Below are 26,544 nucleotides of genomic sequence, written 5' to 3'. Positions count from 1 at the left end.
CCTTTCTTTACCAAGCGGCATAAGGGATGGAGCACTGTGCCTGGTGGGGAATAAACATCCTCCAAACCCCAAATCCCTACAGAGGCTTGTGCCTCTTTTGTGTTCTTAGGGGTTGGACAGGCTTGTACTTTATCAGTCACAGCTTCTGGGACAATGTGAAGCTTACCCAACCACATGACTCCCAAAAACTTTATGGCGGTGCATGGGCCTTGAATTTTCTGTGGGTTCATCGCCCATCCTTTCCCTCACAGCTGTTCCAGTAAAGTCTGCAGAGTGTCCTGCAGCAGAGGCAAGTCTTCACAGGTTAACATAGTATCATTGGTGTAGTGGACCCATTTTCCTGATGTGGGGAAGGAGAACAGGGACAGGTCTCGGGTTCCCATCCCATGACATGCGGCAGCCTTGGGGAAGCACTTGAAAGGTGCATTTTTGTCCCTCCCATGTGAAGGCAAAATGATCTTGTGACTTAGTGGCCCAAGGTGAACTAAAAAAGGCAACACAGCATGGTACCTTCCTAGGAAGATGCCAAGGTTTCTAAGATGAGGGCAGTTGGGCATAGCTGCACAGATGGGGCCCCACCTTGTTCAATTCTCGGTGGCCCATGGCCAGTCACCATGAGCCATCTGACGTTTTTACTGACCATACCAGCTGTTGAAAGCGCCGTGGGCAGGGCATACAATACCCACTGGGTACAGTTCTGGGATAGTTTCTCCTGTCTCCTTATGCCCCCCACCCCCTTGGAAATCTACATTGTTTCACAGCAGCACTCTTCACAAGAGTGGTAGACTTACTGGTTCCCAGTTGGTGTTGCCCCTCAGCACTGGTTTGATTATTCTAATCCAGAGGCAGAACTCACCTATGGAAGTTTGAGAGTTTGACCTTGTAGGATATCAATGCCCAATATTTTCTCTGGTACTGGAGAGATAAAAATCTCATATTCTTGTGGGGAATATGCATATTTGCAGTGTTGAAGGAACCTTCCTACTTGTGACCGTTTTCCCACCATAATCATTGACGGTGCCGAGGCGACGAGGAAACCTCTGCAGGTGACCATGTATTAGAGCACATTAGGTTCCACTATCAACTAGAGCCATCACCTTTTGTTTATTTCTAGGGGACCAGTGAATAGTGAACACCACATGAGGCCTCTGATTGCCTCCAACTGCTCTCACCTGGAGGCGATCTTGGCCAGCATCCTATACCTGGGGCATGGGAGGCACCCACTCCAAACAGGACTGTGTCCCTGAAGCCTCTGCGGGAGCAGGCAGGGCATCAGGGACGAAAAGGGCAGGTGGGACAGGTCTGAGCTGTCCTTCAGGTTTTAAGGCTTTGCACAGGCCTACCAACCCAGAGTTGAGTTGGCAGTCTATCTTCTCAGGTGGGGTCCTGGCAGCAAGGAGATCAAACCACATTTGCCCCCAAGTTAATTTTACAGGACACTTTAGAGCAAGTTGGGATAGCCTTTTGGCTTTTAGAGCTCCCTCTCTGTCTTGGGTCTTTCCCACAGCCCATACCTGTCCCCAGGACTTGTCAGTTTCCCCCAAATCAGCAATGCATTGCCCAAAGTCATAAATGTCTTGTCCCACTACTGGGCTCAGCATGGGTATGAGTGTCCCATACCAGGTGCTGGGGGCAGGCTGGACTATCTTGGCCCTCATCTCTGTAGTGAATGTGGCCTGATCAAGGCCTTCAAAGACAGGGGCATAGATGACTCATCTCATTCCCAACTCCCTAAGAATTTGTCATATCTCCTCTATAGATTTCCAGGATTCCATGTGCTTCATTGGGCCAAGCCTCCCTGCAGGCTAGAATAATCCAATCAACAAATGAGTGAGTACTTTGAACATTCCAAGCACAATGCAGGAGCTGCTGGAGGGCAGGGTGTGTGGTGATGTTGCTCATTTCCTCTGCCTTCTGCTGATCAGATAAATGCCATGCCTCCTGTATCCCATAGCTGCACTAACCATGCCTGGATACTTTACCTGGTCTTTTGCTGAAACATGGCAGCTATAACAATAAGCTCAAAAGGAGTATATTGTCTCATCATGAACTGGGGGCTGCCCTGCTGGCTGGGGTTTTTGTTGCTGTGCTTTAGTTTTCCTTTGTATTGGGGGTCAACACCATGGGGTGATTTCACTGTCAATCACTACAATGTCCTCCTCTTTGCTTCCTCACTTTCCCAGGGATTCCGCCACTTAGAGTCCCAATCAGGCTTTGCCAAAGCGTTTGGACCTTAATCTGTGGCAGCTTGCACCCTCCTAATGTTGCAGGAAAAAGTGTGTGCAAGAGGAGGGTCACATCCCAGGACTTGAGTGAGTCCCTGGGACGGGCTCCAAATGCCGGTCCTTGGCTTAGCACAGGAAAGAATTCAAGAGCAAGCTGTAGTAAAGTGAAAGCAGGTTTACTGAGAGAGATACACACTCCATAGACAGAATGCGGTCTGTCTCAGAGAGTGAGAGTGGCCCTGGGAGACACACACTCCACAGACACAGTGTGGGCCATCTCAGAAGACAAAAGGCCCTGAAATATGGGTGATTAGTTTTTATGGGCAGGGCAATTTCATAGGTTAACAAGTGGGAGGATCATTCCAACTATTTCAGGGAAGGGGCAGGGATTTCCAGGAATTGGGTCACCACCCACTTTTTGACCTTTTATGGCTGGCCTCTGAACTGTCATCGTGCTTGTGGATGTGTCACTTAGATGTTAATGTATTATAATGAGCATATAATGAGGCTCAAGTTCCACTGGAAATCGAACTTTCCACCAAATTGGGCCTAGTTGGTTCTAACCAGTTTATGTCGTTTCCTCAACAGCAATGCCATTCTTTTAAAGGTTGTGCCCTGCCCCCTCCCTGTCCCACTAGCTTTGCAAAATGACATGCCAAGTTCTTCAATTTCTCATGGAGGGCCACTTGAGAGAATCCAACATTCATCTGCTCTCCCACCTGGTCTGCCAGCCCTGAAGCTAGCAGAGCAGTGGATATGGCACATCCTTCTCTAACCTCAGCTCTTCTTCCAACTTTCTAATCAAGCCTTAGCCTCTTGTTGGACATTGGAGACCACCAACCTACCCACAGCAGAGACAGACATTCATCTCTTTTCTTCACTGCAGTGCACTCAACATGGTTCCTCAAACAACGCATTAGACCAGCCGGTGTTTTAGGGGCATCCCTGTACTCACATGGTCCACAAGCATCTAATATATGAGCCATTCCTCCCACATAGAGGTCATGATTTCCCCCAGATGCCTCTTTCTCAAGGCCCATTTCTTGGGTTTCCTGCCTGGCTCATTAATTGTTAGTTCACAACCTTGGGAGCTCCTTGGGTGAAATCTGAAACTGGGTGAAATCTGAAACTGATCCCTGTACACGAAGGGCAAGGAGAGACCAAAGAGAGAGCCAGAGTATATGCCAGGTTTAAAAAGCAAGGGTACTTACATGCAAGGCTTGTCTTGGGCAGCCTCAAGAGGAGTAGATCTCCACACCCACTGTGAGAATCTTAAAGTTTATACAGAGGCCTTTCAGTTGGTCCCAACAACACATGATCTCTCAAGGCCATGTCCTTGAAACCAGCTCCCAGTGTGGGAACAGTGGACAGAATGTACATTCCGAGGACGGGGGAGGTGTGATGAGCCTCCAATTGCCTGGGTCCAGCTCACAGGTCAACCAGCGGTCACGTCCTCTCCATGACCTCCTCCAACACCAAGTACATGGGAGGCATGCAACAGAGGCTCACCAAACATTGACTGTTGAATGAAGGTCACTGAAGGGAACATCTAAAATCATGCCAGTTAATGGAGATTTCCAGCGATAACACATCAGAGAAGCCATTATAGACTTTACTAGTTCTTTAAGAATTTTTTTCTGCGAATTAGAATCTGCTCATATGATTTGTCCAAATGTGAACTTTGACTGCCTCTCTGAAATGCCATCAGCACTTCTCCATCTCAGGAAATGGCACCACTGGTTCTTCAATCCAGAAAGCTGAAGATTCCTTTTAGCTGATTCTTTCTGTCTCTTTCTCTTACTAACATCCATTCCATAATGGAGTCTGGCCAAGGCTATCTCCAAAAGACACCTTGCATTCATTCACTTCATCTCCATCCTTAACTCCACTGCCACCCCGGTGGTCTAGGCCTCCACCATCACTTGTTTGAATGTCTACGATTGTCTCCTAAGTGATACTCCCATTATCCTATCAAATATCTTCAGAGGGATATCTTCAGAGCACCTTCTTCAGCATGTTATTCCATAGTTATTTGTTGCTCTGTTTATATATGCTTCCCCTTCCAGACATGGACCTCCATAAGGACCAGAACTTTGCTTTTTTTCTTCAATCACCATTCTACAGTGCCTAGCAGGTAAAAGGCAATAAACAGTCATCTAAAATGAGAAATGTCCTTGGAAATCATCTAACCTAGTGACTCTTAGCTTTTGGGGAGTCATGGATTGCTTAGAGAAATCAATGAAAGTATGGATATTCTCCCAGAAAGAACAGATGTATATAAAATGTACAATATTTTAGCTACGATTTACAATTTTAGCTATTATGATATTCCCCCCTAATGCTCCATTATGGTCCAGGTTAAAAAAAAGAAAAGCTCTAAATAACCTCTTAATTGTTTCAGAATTGAGGTTAAATTAATTTTCCAAGGCCACACAGTATGTAGTTGGTGGACCTGAGAGAAGTATGTTCAATAAAACTCCAAGTGATTAAACCAGCACTCACATTTCCCAACCAAATGGTAAAGGTAACCATTTAGCTAAGAAACCCTGACTATAATACTCAAGAGCTGAAAAAGTATATAAAAAGCTACTTACCAATGTATTTCTTAGTAATTAAATTTGTGAAATACAATCACAACAATAAGAGAAGACCCCTCTTTTATCATTTGTGCCCTAGAAGTTCCATGACCAGCTAGAGGTCCAAAATCCTAGGAATTGGAAAAGCCTTTTGAGACCTGGCAGGTCTTTTACAGATGAAGACAAAAACGTCCATAGGGGCAGTCAGACTGAGACTAGGGAAGTGCATTCCAGGCAGAGGGAACAGCCAAGGCAAGACCCACAATCAAGGGCAAAGCTGGTGTGCTCAAGGAAAAGCAAGGACGCCAGGTTGGCTGGATCAGAGCAAACTTGTGGGAGGGAAGCAGGAGATAAGCTCAGGTAGGTGATCAGGGTATTTGGCTTCTTAGCAGCCAGTGAAGGCTGGATAGGTGAGGAGAGTGTAGGTGGTGGGTAAAGTTGCGAGTATGTAAGTCTACTATGGATGGGATCTCAACTCAAGGGAAGAGAAATGAAGACAGAGTCTTTCTTGTTTTCTACAGTGGCACAGTTCCAGCTTTTATTGGATCCTTCCTACTGCTCCTTCCCTCATCAAATCCACGTTCTCTGTTGACTTTCCTCAGGTCAATTTGGGAGAAGAGGAGAAATTATCAAAGGTGGCCAAAGGTGGTACTGGGACTGGGCTCAGGTAGATCCTTAACAGAGTGGGTGGGGAATGAGTGGAGAAGGGAACAAGGCAGTGAACACTGTCATTCCCCACACACAAAAAAGAATCAACACACATAGGGTTTGCTTCATAATCCAGCCCCATGCCTCCCATCATTATACCACCACGTAGACCTTCTAAAGAAAAAATCATCCAAACCAGTTCATTTTTAAAATAACACAGATAATGTGGTAGGCAGAATAATGGCCCCCAAAGGTGTCCATATCCTAATCCCCAAGACCTGTGAATACTTTATCTTAAACTGCAAAAGGGACTTTGCAAATGTGATTAGTTAAGGACCTTGAAATGGTGAGATTATCCTGGATTACCTGGGTGGGCTTAATGTAATTACAAGGGTCCGAATGAAAGGGAGGCTAGTGGGTCCAAGTCACAGAAAGAGACATAATGATGGAAATAATAAGGGGTCACAAGGCAAGAAATGTGGGCAACCCCTACAAAGTGGAAAAAACGAGGAAGTGGATTCTTCCTTAGAGCCTCCAGTAGGAACACAGTCCTGCCAACACCTTGGTTTAAGTCCCATGAGACACACTTCTGACTTCTAACTTCCAGAACTTTCGGATAATAAATTTTTGTCAGTAATTTGTTACAGCAGCAATAGGAAACTAGTACAGATATGAATGCAAAGCTGGTTCTCATTATCTCATTTATTAATGCAATAAATATTTATTGAGAGCTTCTCTGTGCTGGAAACTGTTCTTGGCTCTAGAGACTTTTTAAAAAAAGACACAAAGTCCATGGCCTCTTGGAGCTCATATTCTAGTGGATGCAGACAATAAACAAGTGAATGTCTAATGTGTCAGATGACATAATATGTCAGGTAAGTCCTATAGCTAAAATAAATCAAAGTAATGATGAGAAGGAGGGATGATGTTATACAAGATGTTTGGAGAATGCCATTCTGACAAAGTGACATTTTAGCCCTACATATCTGGGGTAAAAGCATTCCAGGCAGGAGGAACAGCAAATGCAAAGGCCCTCAGGCAACAAGTGTGATATAAAAAATTGCGACTTTACTTGTGGCATACTTCCAGGAACTACTACTGTGGTTTGTTGTCTACATTTATAATCAAAGGAAATGCTACTTTTGTGTTAGAGGTTAGTGATTTTTTTTCTTCCTTTTCAAATTCACACTGAATTTGGCTTAAGATCTGGTTTAAAATCCTGATAGAAGGACTTCCTTGGTGGTCCAGTGGGTAAGGCTCTGCATTCCCAATGCAGCGGGCCCAGGTTTGATCTCTGGTCAGGGAACTAGATCCCACATGTGTGCCGCAACTAAGACGCCCATGTGTCGCAACTAAAAGATCCCGCATGCCACAACCAAAGATTCCACATACTGCAATGAAGATCCCGCGTGTTGCAACTAAGACCCAGTGCAGCCTAAATAAATAAATAAATAAATATTTTTTTTAAAAAAACGCTGGTAGAATCAAGGCATTTACTTAATTTTTAGAAATAAATAGTACTGTAGTAAGTTAAAGTAGGAGGACACTATCCTCAAATCCCTAGAAACTCCCTCTTTTCAATTCAATTCAAATTTTAAGTACCTACAGAGACCTTCAAATGCCCAGTGTGAGCAAGTAAAACAACAAAAGTAATAGGAAGTCAGTGACAACATGTAAGTAAAGCAAGGATTCTGATAATTGTTAAAGGAAAATCTGCCCTCTAACTTAAAACTGGACATATTTGTGTTCTAGATCTAATGAAATCAAACCAAGATGGGGGCGGGGCGGGAGGAAAAGACGTAGATACGATTTGCAAACAGGACAACAGTGACATCTAGTGGGAGCTATGTGGTAAAGCACTTCGACTACCTACCAAGAAACGCTGCAGATAGAAACAAGCACAGAAAGACACAAACATTTATTGAGCAGCTATTATAGACTGATATCTCCTTAGGCCCAGGCCAACAGCCCACTCATGCACTTTTCCCTCCCCTGGCTCCGTCCCACACAATAATGGCCTCATGGGTACACACTTAAGCCTAGTTCCAGATACAGGGACTACTCTTCCCTTTCACAGACTGGCTGATTGAAGATTTAGTGCCAAAGTAAAAAGTCAGGCAGATATGAAATGACCAAACCCAGGCAAGGGATATTTGTCCATGAAAACAAAGAAAAACGTGTGCACTGAAGTAGGTTATAATATTGGAGACCTGGGGTAGTGTCATTCAATTCCCCACAAACTACTTCCATGTTCTCTCCCCCTTGGATCATTCCTCTTGCCTTCCTCCAAAAAACCCAAAGTGCCTCAGAGGTAGGAGGAGAAGGGAAGAAGAAGAAGTAAGATGGACAGCATTTGCAAGAAAGTGAGGTCCCGGGGCCACTGCTCAGACCTAGAGGAGCATGCACTTGTGGTGGATCCACCCTGCATAGAAGGGCAGCCCGAGGCACTGCTCAGGGCAGGTTGGAGAGGCACTGGGACCTGGGTGATCAGAGTGCAATGGCTGAGAATAAGCCCAGGCAGAAACATGCTTGGGGCCAGTTGTGCAGGGAATTCCTGAGTCTCATGTACCCAGTGGAAGCCCTAAAAGGGTCTAGAAGTGGTCTCCAGGGGGCACTCCTCTAAGCCCCATGGACTTCTCAGCCAGTGGGATGGGCAAGGCCAGAGGAGAGCTGAGGGAGGGGAGAGGGTTCTTGCCAAGAGTTAAGGGTATCACTGCCCTTACCTGTCCTCCCTTCTCCTGCATTTCCTGGTTGTGATGTTTTCATGACTGTAGCAACTCTAGACATTCACAGAGTCCACATGGAAGAGAAGTGAGAGAGATCAACCACATCTCTGTAACAGCACTCTGTGGTACAGCACTTATACTTCACTGGGCACAGGAATCACCTGGGATCTTGTTAGAATGCAGATTCTGATTCCGTGGCTCTGCGGTGGGGAGCAAGAACCTGCATTTCTAGCAACTCCCAGGTGATGCTGTTGCTGCTTACCCATGGACCACACAGAGTAGCAAGTCGAGAGCAGACATAATTTTTTTCTGCCCAGCATCTCATTATTTTGGAGAACCCATCCCACTCCCATTCCATAAGAATCCTCCTCAGTCCATGTGATTCACTTGAGGCTGGTTCCACCCTCCCAAGAGTGGGCACCTGCTCCCACCAGACTGATGGGAAGCCCTCCCAGGACATTGTCAGAACTTTTCAGCATTTCCAACTGTGCAGTCATAATGGGCATAGTGAAGGTCATCCTTTTCACCAAGTTGAGTCAGCCTGAGAATAACACCATTGCAGAAGAAGACAGAGCCAAGACAAGGTGAGAAAGAGACAGGGCTCTGATGAAATCCCAGGTCCAGCCATGCCTCTCAACATCTCAGTTATGACCAACATACTCCTTTTGTCCTTGTTTCAGATGGTCTCTTCACTTTCTGATTTCACTCTTGAGACTAGTGAAAGATACAGACAGCAGCTGATTTCAAAACGGAGACATTGCTCCCATTTCAAAGGGCCATGCCTTCCAGAAGCCTTCCCCAACCCCTCCTTTTTTTTTTTAATTTAGTTATTTATTTGTTTATTTAATTTTTGGCTGTGTTGGTCTTTATTGCTGCATGCGGGTTTTCTCTAGTTGGTGAGAGCAGGGGCTACTCTGTTGCAGTGCACGGGCTTCTCATTGTGGTGGCTTCTCTTGTTGCAGAGCACAGGCTCTAGGTGCGTGGGTTTCAGTAGTTGTGGCACACGGGCTTCAGTAGTCGTGGCTCGCGGACTCTAGAGTGCAGGCTCAGTAATTGTGGTGCACGGGATTCGTTGCTCCGCGGCAGGTGGGATCTTCCCGGACCAGGGCTCAAACCCATATCCCCTGCATTGGCAGGCAGATTCTTAACCACTGTGCCACCAGGGAAACCTCCTACATTGAAACCCACAGTTCTGGGAGTTCCCTGGTAGCCTAGTCATTAGGATTCCAGGCTTTCGCTGCCGCAGCCTGGGTTCGGGGAACTGAGATCCCACAAGCCATGCAGTGTGGTCAAAAAATAAAAAGAAACTCACAGTTCTAACAGCCCAGGGGCTCTCATTTAGAACTTTTTATTTACAGTAAAATTTATAATACCATTTATAAAGCATTTTCCAGTTGCAAAACCTCTTTCAGATACATAGTCAACACAAAGCTAAACTGCCAGGGTTCAAAACCCACTTTGCCCCTTCTAAACTGTATGATGTTGGGCCAGTTATTTAGCTTCTTTGTGCTTCCATTTCCTCATCTATAAAATGGGGATAATTACAGTTCTTTACTTAAGGCTGCCATGATGTTTGGTTGGCTAGTGTATGTTAAATTCTTAGAACAGTACTCAGCACATGGTAAGATCTGTATAAGTGCCTTCTACTTCTATTACTAAAGTTATTGTTGTTATTTTACCCCAACACAACCTCTCAGAGTAGGTATTATTGTTTTTATCCTTATTTCCATTTTATAGATGAGGAGACTGAAAATGATTGTGTGGCAAATTCATTTAGTGAACAACATTGTTGAGATAATTTCAAGTCTTCTGATTCTATATCCCCATCAACAAACAATCTTCCCCAAACTGTGATGTGTGGACCCTTCTAATGCTCTCATATTATTTAGCTATTTTATTACTATACCTATTTTATGTCTTCTTATTAGTTAAATTGTAATCTCCTTGGTGCTAGAAACTCTAATTAATACATCTTTAAAATCCCTCAGCAAGGGATGTCCCTGGTGGTGCAGTGGTTAAGAATACTCCTGCCAATTGGTTCAAGATGGCAGAGTAGAAGGACGTGCTCTCACTCCCTCTTGTGAGAACACCAGAATCACAACTAACTGCTGAACAATCATTGACAGGAAGATACTGGAACTCACCAGAAAAGATACCCCACATCCAAAGACCAAGGGGAAGCCACAATGAGATGGTAGGAGGGGCGCAATCACAGTAAAATCAAATCCCATAACTGGTGGGTGGGTGACTCACAGACTGGCGAACACTTATACCACAGAAGTCCCCCCACTGGAGTGAAGGTTCTGAGCCCCACGTCAGGCTTCCCAACCTGGGGGTCCAGCAACGGGAGGAGGAATTCCTAGAGGATCAGACTTTGAAGCCTAGTGGGAATTGATTGCAGGACATCGACAGGACTGGGGGAAACAGAGACTCCACTGTTGGAGAGCACACATAAATTAGTGTGCGCATCGGGACCCAGGGGAAGGAGCAGTGACCCCGGGGGAGACTGAAACTGACCTACCTGCTAGTGTTGGAGGGTCTCCTGCAGAGGCGGAGGTGACTCTGTTTCACCGTGGGGACAAGGACACTGGAAGCAGAAGGTCTGGGAAGTACTCCTTGGTGTGAGCCCTCCCAGAGTCTCTCATTAGCCCCACCAAAGAGCCCAGGTAGTGTCCAGTGTTGGGTTGCCTCAGGCCAAACAACCAACAGGGAGGGAACCCAGCCCCACCCATCAACAGTCAAGTGGATTAAAGTTTTACTGAGCTCTGCCAACCAGAGCAACAGTCAGCTCTACCCACCACCAGTTCCTCCCATCAAGTCTCTTAGATAGCCTCATCCACCAGAGGACAGACAGCAGAAGCAAGAAAAACTACATACCTGCAGCCTGTGGAACAAAAACCACACTCACAGAAAGACAGACAAGATGAAAAGGCAGAGGGCTATATACCGGATGAAGGAACAAGATAAAACCCCAGAAAAACAACTAAATGAAGTGGAGATAGGCAACCTTCCAGAAAAAGAATTCAGAATAATCATAGTGAAGATGATCCAGGACCTCGGAAAAAGAATGGAGGCAAAGATCGAGAAGATGCAAGAAATATTTAACAAAGACCTAGAAGAATTAAAGAACAAACAAACAGAGATGAACAATACAATAACTGAAATGAAACCTACACTAGAAGGAATCAATAGCAGAATAACTGAGACAGAAGAACGGATAAGTGACCTGGAAGACAGAATGGTGGAATTCACTGCTGCAGAACAGACTAAAGAAAAAAGAATGAAAAGAAATGAAGACAACCTAAGAGACCTCTGGGACAATATTAAATGCAACAACATTCGCATTATAGGGGTCTCAGAAGAAGAAGAGAGAGAGAAAGGACCAGAGAAAATATTTGAAGAGATTATAGTCGAAAACTTCCCTAACATGGGAAAGGAAATAGCCACCCAAGTTCAGGAAGCACAGCGAGTCCCATACAGGATAAACCCAAGGAGAAACACGCTGAGACACATAGTAATCAAATTGGCAAAAATTAAAGACAAAGAAAAATTATTGAAAGCAGCAAGGGAAAAACAACAAATAACATACAAGGGAACTCCCATAAGGTTAACAGCTGATTTCTCAGCAGAAACTCTACAAGCCAGAAGGGAGTGGCATGATATACTTAAAGTGATCAAAGGGAAGAACCTACAACCAAGATCACTCTACCCGGAAAGGATCTCATTCAGATTTGATGGAGAAATCAAAAGCTTTACAGACAAGCAAAAGCTAAGAGAATTCAGCACCACCAAACCAGCTCTACAACAAATGTTAAAGGAACTTCTCTAAGTGGGAAACACAAGAGAAGAAAAGGACCTACAAAAACAAACCCAAAACAATTAAGAAAATGGTCATAGGAACATACATATCAATAATTACCTTAAACATGAATGGATTAAATGCTCCAACCAAAAGACACAGGCTTGCTGAATGGATACAAAAACAACACCCATCTATATGCTGTGTACAAGAGACCCACTTCAGACCTAGGGACACATACAGACTGAAAGTGAGGGGATGGAAAAAGATATTCCATGCAAATGGAAATCAAAAGAAAGCTGGAGTAGCAATACTCATATCAGAGAAAATAGACTTTAAAATAAAGAATGTTACAAGAGACAAGGAAAGACACTACATAATGATCAAGGGATCAATCCAAGAAGAAGATATAACAATTATAAATATATAAGCACCCAACATAGGAGCACCTCAATACATAAGGCAACTGCTAAAGCTATAAAAGAGGAAATCGACAGTAACACAATAATAGTGGGAGACCTTAACACCTGACTTACACCAAGGGACAGATCATCCAAACAGAAAATTAATAAGGAAACACAAGCTTTAAACACAATAGACCAGAGAGATTTAATTGATATTTATAGGGCATTCCATCTAAAAACAGCAGATTACATCTTCTTCTCAAGTGCGCACGGAACATTCTCCGGGCTAGATCACATCTTAGGTCACAAATCAAGCCTCTGTAAATTTAAGAAAATTGAAATCATATCAAGCATCTTTTCTGACCACAAAGCTATGATATTAGAAATCAATTACAGGGGAAAAACGTAAAAAACACAAACACATGGAGGCTAAACAATACGTTACTAAATAACCAAGAGATCACTGAAGAAATCAAAGAGGAAGTAAAAAATACCTACAGACAAAAGACAATGAAAACACGACAATACAAAACCTATGGGATGCAGCAAAAGCAGTTCTAAGAGGGAAGTTTATAGCTATACAAGCCTACCTCTACCAGGAAACAAGAAAAACCTCAAATAAACAATCTAACCTTACACCTAAAGCAACTAGAGAAAGAAGAACAAACAAAACCCAAAGTTACCAGAAGCAAAGAAATCATAAATATCAGAGCAGAAATAAATGAAATAGAAACAAAGAAAACAATAGCAAACATCAATAAAAGTAAAAGCTGGTTCTTTGAGAAGGTAAACAAAATTGATAAGCCATTAGCCAGACTCATCAAGAAAAAGAGAGAGAGGACTCAAATCAATAAAATTAGAAATGAAAAAGGAGAGGTTACAACAGACACCACATAAATACAAAGCATCCTAAGAGACTACTACAAGCAACTCTATGCCAATAAAATGGACAACCTGGAAGAAATGCACAAATTCTTAGAAAGGTATAACCTTCCAAGACTGAACCAAGAAGAAATAGAAATATGAACAGACCAATCACAAGCCCTGAAATTGAAACTATGATTAAAAGTCTTCCAACAAAAAAAAGTCCAGGACCAGATGGATTCACAGGTGAATTCTATCAAACATTTAGAGAATAGCTAACACCCATCCTTCTCAAACTCTTCCAAAAAATTGCAGAGGAAGGAACACTCCCAAACTCATTCTATGAGACCACCATCACCCTGATACCAAAACCAGCCAAAGATACTACAAAAAAAGAAAATTACAGACCAATATCACTGATGAATACAGATACAAAAATCCTCAACAATATACTAGCAAACAGAATCCAACAATGCATTAAAAGGATCATATACCATGATCAAGTGGGATTTATCCCAGGGATGCAAGGATGCTTCAATATATGCAAATCAATCAATGTGATACACCATATTAATATATTGAAGAAGAAAAACCATATGATCATCTCAATAGAAGCAGAAAAAGCTTTTGACAAAATTCAACACGCATTTATGATAAAAACTCTCCAGAAAGTGTTCATAGAGGGAACCTACCTCAAATCTCCAGAAAGTGGGCAAAGAGGGAACCTTCCTCAACATAATAAAGGCCATATATTACAAACCCACAGCAAACATCATTCTCAATAGTGAAAAACTGAAAGCATTTCCTCTAAGATGAGGAATGAGACAAGGATGTCCACTCTCACCACTATTATTCAACATAGTTTTGGAAGTCCTAGCCACGGCAATCAGAGAAGAAAAAGAAATAAAAGGAATCCAAATTGGAAAAGAAGAAGTAAAACTGTCACTGTTTGCAGATGACATGATACTATACATAGAGAATCCTAAAGATGCCACCAGAAAACTACTAGAGCTAATCAATGAATTTGGTAAAGTTGCAGGATACAAAATTAATGCACAGAAATCTCTTGCATTCCTATACACTAATGATGAAAAATCGGAAAGAGAAATTAAGGAAACACTCCCATTTACACTGCAACAAAAAGAATAAAATACCTAGGAATAAACCTACTTAGGGAGACAAAAGACCTGTATGCAGAAAACTATAAGACACTGATGAAAGAAATTAAAGATGATACCAACAGATGGAGAGATATACCATGTTCTTGGATTGGAAGAATCAATATTGTGAAAATGACTATACTCCCCAAAGCAATCTACAGATTCAATGCAATCCTTATCAAATTACCAATGGCATTTTTTACAGAACTAGAACAAAAAAATCTTAAAATCTGTATGGAGACACAAAAGACCCTGAATAACCAAAGCAGTCTTGAGAGAAAAAAACGGAGCTGGAGGAATTAGACTCCCTGACTTCAGACTATACTACAGAGCTACAGTAATCAAGATAATATGATACTGGCACAAAAACAGAAATATAGACAGAGGAACAGATAGAAAGCCCAGAGATAAACCCAGGCACCTATGGTCAACTAATCTATGACAGAGAGGCAAGGATATACAATGGAGAAAAGACAGTCTCTTCATTAAGTGGTGCTGGGAAAACTGGACAGCTACCTGTAAAACAATGAAATTAGAACACTCCCTAACACCATATACAAAAATAAACTCAAAATGGATTAAAGACCTAAATGTAAGACCAGACACTATAAAACTCTTAGAGGAAAACATAGGAAGAACACTCTTTGACATAAATCACAGCAAGATCTTTTTTGATCCACCTCCTAGAGTAATGGAAATAAAAACAAAAAATAAACAAATGGCACCTAATGAAACTTAAAAGCTTTTGCACAGCAAAGGACACCATAAAAAAGATGAAAAGACAACCCTCAGAATGGGAGAAAATATTTGCAAGTGACTCAACGGACAAAGGATTAATCTCCAAAATATATAAACAACACATGCAGCTCAATATTAAAAAAACAAACAACCCAATCCAAAAATGGGCAGAAGACCTAAATAGACATTTCACAAAGGAAGACATACAGATGGCCAAGAGGCATATGAAAAGCTGCTCAACATCACTAATTATTAGAGAAATGCTAATCAAAACTACAATGAGGTATCACCTCACACCAGTTAGAATGGGCATCATCAGAAAATCTACAAACAGCAAATGCTGGAGAGGGTGTAGAGATAAGGGAACCCTCTTGCACTGTTGGTGGGAATGTAAATTGATACAGCCACTATGGAGAACAGTATGGAGGTTCCTTAAAAAACTAAAAATAGAATTACCATATGACCCAGCAATCCTGCTACTGAGCATATACCCAGAGAAAACCATAATTCAAAAAGACACATGCACCCCAATGTTCATTGCAGCACTATATACAATAGCCAGATCATGGAAGCAACCTAAATGCCCATCGACAGATGAATGTATAAAGAAGATGTGGTACATATATACAATGGAGTATTACTCAGCCATAAAAAAGGAACGAAATTGGGTCATTTGTAGAAACGTGGATGGATCTAGAGGCTGTCATACAGAGTGAAGTAAGTCAGAAAGAGAAAAACAAATATCGTATATTAACGCATATATGTGGAACCTAGAAAAATGGTACAGATGAACCGGTTTGCAGGGCAGAAATGGAGACACAGATGTAGAGAACAAACATATGGACACCAAGGGGGGAAAGCAGCATGGGGGAGGGGTGTGGGAGTGTGATGAATTGGGACATTGGGATTGACATGTATACACTGATGTGTATAAAATGGATGACTAATAAGAACCTGCTGTATAAAAAAATAAATAAAAGAAAATCTGGACATAAATAAATAAATAAATATATATATATATATAAAAGAATCCTACTGCCAATGCAGTGGACATGGTTCGAGCCCTGGTCCCGGAAGATCCCACATACCGTGGAACAACTAAGCCCCTGCTCCACAACTATTAAGCCTCTATGCCAGATCTACTGAAGCCCGTGCACCTCGAGCCTCTGCTCCGCAACAAGAGAAGCCACCGCCATGAGAAGGCTTTGGACCACACTGAAGATTAGCCCCCACTCACCGCAACTAGAGAAAGCCCATGAACAGCAGCAAAGACCCAATGCAGCCAAAAATAAATAAATAAATTTATTTTTTAAAAAAAAATCCCTCAGCAAGTAGCATAGTAGGGCCAGGTAGTAAACAAATATCCATTGACTAATAATATTTTATGGGAAAAAAATACATTAATACATAATGTATTATACATTAATCCTTTAGATGGTAGAGGCAGTTTATAAAACAGTATATATATGAACCTTATTATTGTCAAAAATATTTTTCTGTATATTTTTCTATATAGAGACAGAAAAAAATGACTAAAGAAACTTACATCGAAATATTAACAAGTTTATCATTTCTGGATAGCGGCTTATGGATAACATTTTGTGTGTTTCTGGGATTTTAACTAATAGACTTCCAAAGTTATATGCACCCCAATGTTCATAGCAGCATTATTTATAATAGCCAAGGTATGGAAGCCACCTAAGTGCCCATCAACAGATGATGGATAAAGAAGATGTGGTATATATACACAGTGGAATACTACTCAACCATAAAAAAAAAATTCATTTGCAGCAACATGGATGGACCTGGACAGTATTATGCTAAGTGAAAAAAGTCAGACAGAGAAAGACAAATATACTGTATGTTATCACTTATATGTGGAATCTAAAAAAATATTTAATGGATGAATATAACAGACTGACAGATACAGAGAACAAACTAGTGTTTACCAGTGGGGAGAGGGACAAGATTGGAGTAGGGGATTCAGTACAAGCTACTATGTATAAAATAAATAAGCTACAAGGATGTATTATACATCAAAAAGAATATAGCCATTATTTTATAATAACTATAAATGGAGTGTAACCTCTAAAAACTGAATCACTGTGTTGTACACCTGAAACTAACATAATATTGTAAATCAACTATACTTTAGTAAAAATAAATAAATGAAATTATAAAGAGACTTCCAAAGACTCAGCAGCTGGCAGGTGTGACGTGCTGTGTTCTCTCACTTCCATCCTCCCCACTGCTACCTGATCACCTCAATTGGAAATAGATGGAGGGAACCTTCTCAAACCTAGAATCTCCATTTGTTAATATCCCTGGTGTGGCCACCTGTCTCAAGTTCTCCCAGCTGGGTCCCAAACAGCTGGACTGAAGGCACCACTTACCAGTGGTGCCATAAAATTTCCTCTTATTGCCCTTTGGTGTCTCCTCAGTAAAGGACTGTCAGAGGAGCATAGGAACAGCTTGGCTTTCATTCAGGAACTCTCCCAAAAAGGGGGTGGAAGAACTCAGGTGATCCTCTGAGGAGGAGAGAGTGAGGTTCCCCATGGGGCTCTCCATTCTACATCTTCTACCACTGACGTGCATCTTATAATCGAAAAAAATGCATTTTTAAAAGCATTATAACACATGTTGAAAATATACTGAAATAAGTTTTTTGTCTGAGTCCTGCCAAGCTTCACAATGCTGAGAATGATTTTCCTAGCATTTATTTTTGCTCTTTGGGAGTCCTTAAAGTGCAATCATCTTTGAATTGTCTATTCTGAATTCTTTTGTCTATATTTCCTCTCAGTTTCCTGGGATGGTTTTTTTATCTCTACAATGGAGATAGAACAGCTACAGAAATCTGTAAAAATATTACTTAAGGTCTTCCCTAATTTCTTTTTTTTTAAGTATTGTCCTTAAATATTTCAAAGGGTCTCTGAGGTGGAGTGTCTGAAGGCCAGCACCAACAAGGTGCTGTGGGTGACGGTGACAGCCTTCACCAAGTGACCCTGCTCAGAACCAAGCATCCTCCTTTCTCTCACGTGAGCCAGTTGTTTTTCTTCTGTGGACTTCTGGTTTTCTGCAGTTTGCACTTCCCACACTATAATTGGCTTTTGTTTTATGAAACGGTGGGTAGCTTTTTCTTTTGTGTATGTATGCAGGATTCTGCTGGCCTTCCTCTTTCTGCCATACTGGCATTCCATTCCTTGTTGCCATCCTCACTGTTGCCTGTTTGGGTTCTGGTGTGCTTTGACTGTCAGGGTACCTCCAGGCTCCTCACATGCACATCTTTTGGATTACCTCAGGTTGAGTTTTTCCACATGTGCATGTACATCTAGCATTCTGCCCGCAATTCAGACAGAAGTCACAAAAAGGCCTTTAAGTCACCAAAGGTAAATATCTGTATCTATTAGTACATTTTATACATAGACCTCAGTTGAGATGTATACTTAGCAAAATTATTTTTAAACTGAAATACACAGTAAATAATATAAAGTGCCCCTTGGCTCTTGCTTCCCATGTAAATCTATTGTATTATTACACTTGTTATAATTTTAACTATTAAATCATAAAAGCCCAATTGTTTCACACAGCCAGTTTGGGATGAGCTCCCATTCTAGTTAGGCTGTATATAGTTTGAATTATATGGAAATTGTTCCTTCTTCTGGCCAACCCTGCCCATCTTAGTGTTTTGCAAGGTTTAATTAGTTGTACACCTGGTATCCCTTACTTGCTACAGTTATTATAATTTGATGGCAGAATAGACCTCTCATCATTGAAGGAGAGAGAAAAGATGTGTGTCTAATTGGTCCCAAGATTTTTTGAGCTGCGCCATTCATGGTACTCTTTGCCTATGCATCTCCTTTCAGGAATTTTTTTCGGTCTTACTATTTTTATCATTTCTATAGAGAAGAGGCTTGTGACCAGTACTAATCTTGAGTGCAGTTTTATCTTTTTCTGTCCACAAGTAAATTAATGTCTGCTCTTAAATAAATATCTACTCACACTTTCTTGGGGGAAAAAAATCAAATGTCAGTACTAGCAATTGTTGCATGTAAATCGTTAGCAAGTAATGACTACAACTCAGATAATTAAGAATTCTGTAACAGAAAGCTCTGCTATGTTTTAATTTTTATATACAATTATGATAATTAGCATAGTGTAAGAATATAAAACTTTGCTTTGTAAAGTTTATTTTTACTATTTCTATCAATGTTTATCGTATCACCATTGGTTTCATAATGTAAATAATATATATTGAACAAATTAAATGTCAAATTTTTTATTACCATAGTTCATGTTACTAGTGGGGCTTTCAGGTGTTTAGAGATTTTTTTGGTTAACATTCAGTGCAAAAGTTATAGATGCTGTATAATGCTAGAGTTGAATGTTAAGGGATTCCCTAATATGTATACTATCTTTTTACCTCAAGTAATAAATAAACTATGATCTTGAAAGTGCCGGAATTAGAAAAAAAATATTTCAAAGGGTCAAAACTCAGGAAATTACAGAGTAAATATTTGCCCTCTTTATCATTTAGCAAATATTTGTTTGGTGCCTTCTCTGTGACAAGTCCTGGGAAAAAGTGATGAATTAAAATATACACTCTTCTTGCCCTCCAGGAGCTTAGAGTCTAGTGGACTTCAATCTCACTCACCTCAGGAAGTGATGTTCCTTTTCTCCAATCGAGTCATCTGCCTACGCTATATGCTCTGTAAATTTTCCAAAATCAAAGTTTTCCATACACACTAAACAGAGAGAGGCACCAGGGGAAAAGGAATTATGACAAAAGGAGAAGTTGCCTCACATATTGTCTTCCTAGTTACTGGTTTAACATCTACCTTTACAACCATATTGCAAACTCCATGAGGGCAGAGACCATATCTTATTATTCATTGCTTTATCTCCAGCACCTAGAACATTGTCTGGCACAGAGGAGGCACTCAACAAATACTGATTGATTTACTGAATGAATGAGTGAATGAATGAAAGAACTGAAGAACATTGCCTAACGGGGAATTCCCTGGCGGTCCAGTAGTTAAGACTCGGTGCCTTCACTGCCATGGACCTGGGTTCGATCCCTGGCCAGGGAACTAAGCTCCCACAAGGTGTGCAGTGTGGCCAAAAAATGAAAAAAAAAAAAAAAAAAGAATATTGCCTGACAGACGTAGGTGCTCCTTTATGGATAGTTAGATGAACAGGTGGTAGAGTAGAAGATGAGTGGATAAGCATATAGATCAGTTAACAGTGATAAGAAGGGTGCATAGGTCAACGAGTGGAGGGATGGGTGGGTAAACAGATAAATGGTTGGGTTGGTGCATATGTGGGTGGGTGACTTAAAAAATGGAAAATTTCAGTATAGTTATCAAGATCCTTGTGATAATGTTCAATTTGTAAAGAGGTTTGAATTTGCTCCAGTAAGGAAGAGCTCACAGAAACACCACCAGGGTTTGGAGCAACCCAAGGAAGTGGCCTGAACATTCTTAAATCACTCCTCCACCCCCACCCCAGGTCATGAGGCTCCAGCAGCACACATGGGTTCATACCAGGTGCATATCCTTATTTTGCTGCCCTCACCCATTCTCCCTACTCCTGGCAACAGCATCTATTTACCCTTTGAAGAACCGCCCACCCCTCCAAATATGATCTCATGAGTGTTCACATGGCATAAGCTGGGCTACTCAGATGTTTGCTCCTTGGAGTTTGAACCTGGAGCAGAAAAACACTGTATTTGTTTCCTAGGGCTGCTGTAACAAAGTACCACAAACTGAATGGCTTAAAACAACAGAAATTTTTTGTCTCACAATTCTGGAGGCTAGAATTTTGAAATCAAATTGTTGACAGAACCATGCTCTCTCTGAAATCTGTAGGGGAGAATCCATCCTTGCCTCTTCTATCTTCTGGTGTTTGCTGGCAATCCTTAGCATTCCTTGGGTTTTAGATGTGTCACTCCAATCTCTGACTCCATTGTCAGTGGCCATCTTCTCCCCACACGTCTCTGTCACTTCTCCTCTAATAAGGGGACCAACCATATTGGATTGGCCACACTACTCCAGTATGACCTCGTCTTAACTTGAGTACATCTGCAAAGACCCTACTTCCCAAAAGATCACTTTTGCAGGTATTGGGTGCTAAGACTTCAACATATCTTTTGGCGGGATACAATTCAACCCCTAACAGACACAAAGCCTGAAACTCTATGGACCCCATTCATCTGAAGAGAGAAGCCTAAAGGGACTCCTTAGATCCCTGATCTGCCATGGTTTCTGTGCTTTCCAAAGTCTAATGGGGAGCTTTTCCCTGATTCTGTGAACTATACCTACCTAATCATATCTTTCAATTTTATTTGTTTACCCTTTTAAGACAGAATTGGTTGATGTTGCCTACAACCAAAATATCCTAACAGCTAGACGCAGTCTTCCAAGACAAATGGATTGAGTGTGGTGCACACACACACACATACACACACACACACACACAATCAGTCATCTCTCCCATCTCCCTTCCCCTTCGACCTCAATGAGTGAGATTGGCAAGAAGAGGCCAAGGGTCCCTTTGTCAACTCAAATGAAAAAAAAGACCTTTTACAGTACCTTTTATTTAAGGAGGGTGCCTCTCTCCCTCTGTATTTTAGTTCTAGAAGTTTGAATGGTTCACCAGCTGGATTGTGTGGAATCCTTGCCTAAACTTATCACAGGGATATTGTGAAAACTAAGTAGGAGGAAGAGGTTTGATAGCAAAACATGACCTACGAAGTGTTATGCAATAGTGAAGGCCATATCTTTAATCAACGAGTATAGGGAGTAAACTTTAGATCCAGAAGACCCCTGTTAATAGTCAGTCTCTTGCCCTACTTTATTTTCCTTTGTAAACACTTTTATTATCTGAAATTGTTTTATTTGTATTTATTTATTTACTCACCTATAGTCGGTCTTCTCCACTAGAAGACAAGTCCCACAAAGGTGGGGCTTGGTTTCACTGGCTGCAGTCTCCACAGTGCCTGAAGGAGTGAGTGAGAGAACAAATGAATGACTGAAAGAAGCTGCATTGTCAGGACTGAAGACAAATTACTTAACCTGAGGTTTTTGTTATTTGTTAGATTATCACAGGAATTAAGATGAACAAAGACTAGTTATTCACAATGTAGTCTTGAGACCAGTGGCATCAGCATCATCTGGAAGTTTGCTGGAATTCAGGTTCTCAGGCCCCAACACAGACCCACTGAGTCAGAATTTGCATCTTAACAAGATACCCAAATGATTCATCTGCACAGTATAGTTTGAGAAGCCTTGAATGTGAAAGGTACATGAAACTGTTCATTTATTAAGGTAAATGAAACTGTAAAATAATAAACACATACATTATCATTATTATATTGTTGCCATATGTCCCTTGTTATTTCAGTTGAGTGTCAAAGGCAGGTATCCCAAGGGCCTAGTAGAGCACAATATTTAATACAGGACAGTGATAGTACCAATGCATAATAATCTTAGAGGAGCTCTGATATATTGCTGGAGAGAATATTCTGGCAAAAAAATTTGCAATCATACCAAAACCCTTTAAATTTTTACATACATGAACAAAAATTTAGCAAGATGTCCAGCATAGTCTTAAATTGGGGGGAAATGGAGACAACTCAAAACAGTAGATTTAATGGTTTAAAATAAATTATGTTTATCCAAACAGTAGAAAGCTTGCAATCATGTTAAGTATTATATAAATATATGCATTATTAGTACAATAACTAAGTAAGACTCATGCAACATAATTTTTTAAAACTATTTTATTTGTTTCCCATTCTGCCTGTTGACGTGAGAAGGGGTATTTATTTTTCCCTCCTTGGATGAAAATCAGGGCAACTTTTATAAAACATCTGTGCCCTCTTAGATCATGAAAAGTGCTCCCAACACCACTGGTCCTTTTTAAAAAAAATCTCAGTTTGGTAAGAGATAGTCCAGTTCCAGGTAAAAATTTAAATGTCAATCTTCATTCAAGGTTAAAACTTCTCCTTCCTCCACCTGTGCTTCCCACAGCCTCACCACCTATGGTGCTAGTTCTTAAAGGATGGGTAGGAATTATATACAAAGAAAGGGTCAGGGAAGGCAGTACAGATGGAAGGAACAGTCTAAACAAAGTGAGAAGCAACAAAAAGCACACCTTCCTCAGTGGACTCTAAGGAAACCATCCTGCCAAGATAAAGTCCTCATAAATGGCAATAAACTCTCAGAAGCTGCCAGAAATTCAACCTATCAAAAGTAAGTAGAATTGGAAATTTGCCAAAGGAATACTGCATGTGTGTGCCAATAGTATTGTGAGCTGTTGAGAGCATTGGTTTGAGAGTTAACCAGGTGCAAGTTCAAATCCCAAGTTTGCCACTTAGTAGCTGGGTGACCTTGAGCAAATTGCTTAAGCTCCCTAAGCTTCAGTTTCCTCATCTATAAAATGTCCCCTTAGGTTGTGAGGATTAAGTAACGTAATGCATACAAAGAACTAGACTCTGTGCCTGGGACACAGATAGTTCTCACCAAAAGGCTAAATGTTGCCTTCATGACTCAGGAAACTGCAAGCTTGAACTTACCCTTCCCAGTGGTCAAGGATTGGAAACAATTGTCATTTGCAATTCCTACTGAGAAGTTGAGGTTGCCATCTGCCCCCGCTCCCTTCCCAAGAACCACCCTCTTCCCAGAAAAATGCAAGAGAGGTATTCATTGTGGTCCTGGAAGCCACAGGGCAAGACCCGGTCTCAAACCAGGCTCAGAAAAAGAGAGACATTTCTTTCAAGTAAGTACTTAGAGAAGACAAATTTTTAGAGACCAGTGAGACTGGAGTCCAGAGAGCCCTTCCAGAAAGCTCTGCCTTTTCTAAAATAATCTCAGGATCTTCTTGAGATGCTGGAGGTCAGGGAAGTGAAACCCAATAATGATGGATTATATTTTCCACCAGCCTGGAAGAAGGGGAGAAGAAGCCATGGAAGAAGGAGTGGTTTAAAATATTTTTGAAAAATTATTCATTTTAAATTTGTTAACAAATTAAAATCTATACATGATTAAAAGCAACAGTCCCATACCTCACTCCTTGCTATCCAGTGTCCTGTTCCCAGAGGCAACTATTTCTAATTCTTTTAGCTCTTTCTCCTGGGTGCTAAGTCCATATCTCTATACAGTGGAGCCTCACTACTTGATGGTTCCATATTTGTGAATTTGTCTACTAGCTAAAATTTATTTGTAACTCCAAAATTAATACTCAAGGTGCTTTTGTGGTAGAAAACCAAAAATCTGAGTCATCTCTAACATGTTTGTGCCCAGCTGAGGTGGAGCAAGGCAGTAGTCTGCCTTCTTGTTTCAGCTCTCACACAGATGTCTTCAAAAATAATCAATAAAAAATCTATAATAGGAAAATAAAGGAGTTTTACTTGACCCAAATTGAGCACTATGGTCAGGGAGACAGCCTCTTAGATTAATCTGAGGAACTGCTCTGGAGAAGCATGGTTTTCAGTACAGTTGTACATCTTGTCAGAACAAAGAACATCAAACAAGTCAGGGATACCGTCCTTTCAAGGTTTCAAAAATAAACAGATCAGCACATACACAGCAAGTCAGTACGTCCTTAACACCTAGGAAGGCAGTCTTATCACTGAAGGAATACCAGCATTGGCATCACAGGAAGAGAGGCATTTAATCTTTATTGTTAATGTGGACATTCTTTACTTCTAGTCAATGTACTCTTTTCTTTAATGATTAAAGCAGATGTACAATGTATGTTTGATAGACCACAAACAGGCTGTTTAGGTTAACATAAAATTTAAGTCAAATCATGTATAATCCAGAAACCAGACGTTCCCATACCTCAATATGTGAAAATTTCCTTCCATTATTTCTCCCTTCTGATTGCAAATCTTTCAATAGAAAGCAATGATGATCAAAATATTTGTCCCTCAATGCCAGGGTAGTTGCTGCCTGCCCTGGGTCCATCATATCCCTCAGTGTTAGGCTTCCTTTTTTGTTGTTTATACATGTATAGAGATTTTCCTAAGAGGGAGGTGGCCCATCGTTCAAGCAGAGTGCTTGCACTGAGCAGGGCTGCAGCAGAGCGGAGCCTGAGCGCAGCTGGAGCCAAGTGGAGCACAGTCCCAGCATGCAGCGGAGACACTGACCCTACCCGGCCCTGCCCCTGAGGCAGACCTGGCAAGGAAGAAGATTGCCAGGTGCTCTCCATTCAGAGCCATGTCATCTGTGGCTACGTGGGCAACCGGGCAGCCATGCTCCCGCTACAGGTTTTGGGGTTCAAGATCGACGTAGTGAACTCTGTCCAGTTTTCAAACCACACAGGTTACTCGCACTGGAATGGCCAAGCGCTGAACTCAGATGAGCTCCACGAGCTGTATGACGGTCTGGAGCTGAACAACATGAACAAATATGACTATGTGCTCATAGGTTACATGCAAGACAATTTCTTCCTGGCCATGGTGGTGGACACCAGGAAGGAGCTGAAGCAGCAGAACTCCAGTCTCTTGGTCATGTGCATCGCCATGATGGGAGACAAGTGGAACAGAGAAGGTTCCATCTACCTCCCTGAGGACCTTCTTCTGGTTTACAGAGAGGAGGTCATACCAATTGCAGACATCATAACCCCCAACCAATTTGAGGCTGAGTTGCTGAGGGGGAGAAAGATCCACAGCCAGGAAGAAGACTTAGCAGTGAGTGATGGACGTGCTGCACTTAATGGGCCCCGACATGGTGGTCATCACCAGCTCAGACCTGCCACCCCGTGGGGCATCATGCCAGGGAGCCAGAGGACTCAGACCCCTGACGGCACCGTGATGATGCAGAGCATCCGCATGGAGATGTACAAGGTGGACACAGTCTTCATAGGCACCGGGGACCTCTTCACTGCCGTGCTTTTGGCATGGATGCACAAGCACCTCAACAGTCTCAAGGTGGCCTGTGAAAATACCGTGTCGGCCATGCACCATGTTCTGCAGCAGACCATCAAGTATGCAAAAGCCAAGGCTGGGGAAGGACGGAAGCCCAGCCCAGCCCAGCTGTAGCTGAGGACTGTCCAGAGCAAGAAGGACATCAAGAACCCAGAGATCATCGTCCAGGCCATAGTGCTGTGAGGGCCGTGTGAACCCGTCTCCTTAACGCCCAGCGTTAGGTGTCTCCATTTCCATCCTTGTGAAAAATGTAACGTCTGCCTTAGAGCTGTGACCAAAATTTGACATTTTTTTCATTCATGAGAAAAAAAAAAGAAGAAGAAGAGATCTCCCTAGTTATCCACTTGGGGGGATGGGAGGGAGGGGAGGTCTAATCAGACATAGTGAACAAGCACAGACGTATGCTAATGGGGAAACATTTTATAGGCTATACATTTTATCAATTATGTTGAATTGTCACATAAACATTGTTACACC

General features: G+C 41.8%; 1 pseudogene; it reads left to right on the top strand.

Moving 5' to 3' along the window:
- The first annotated feature begins 8,673 nt into the window (after window positions 1-8,673).
- On the top strand, window positions 8,674-26,250 carry LOC133104179 (pyridoxal kinase-like; annotated as a pseudogene).
- The last annotated feature ends 294 nt before the right edge of the window (window positions 26,251-26,544 follow it).

This window comes from Eubalaena glacialis, chromosome 13 (assembly GCF_028564815.1).
Source record: "Eubalaena glacialis isolate mEubGla1 chromosome 13, mEubGla1.1.hap2.+ XY, whole genome shotgun sequence".
Taxonomy (NCBI): Eukaryota; Metazoa; Chordata; class Mammalia; order Artiodactyla; family Balaenidae; genus Eubalaena; species Eubalaena glacialis.
The sequence above is the reverse complement of the archived record's forward strand: the minus strand, read 5'-3'. Positions and strand labels throughout refer to the sequence as shown.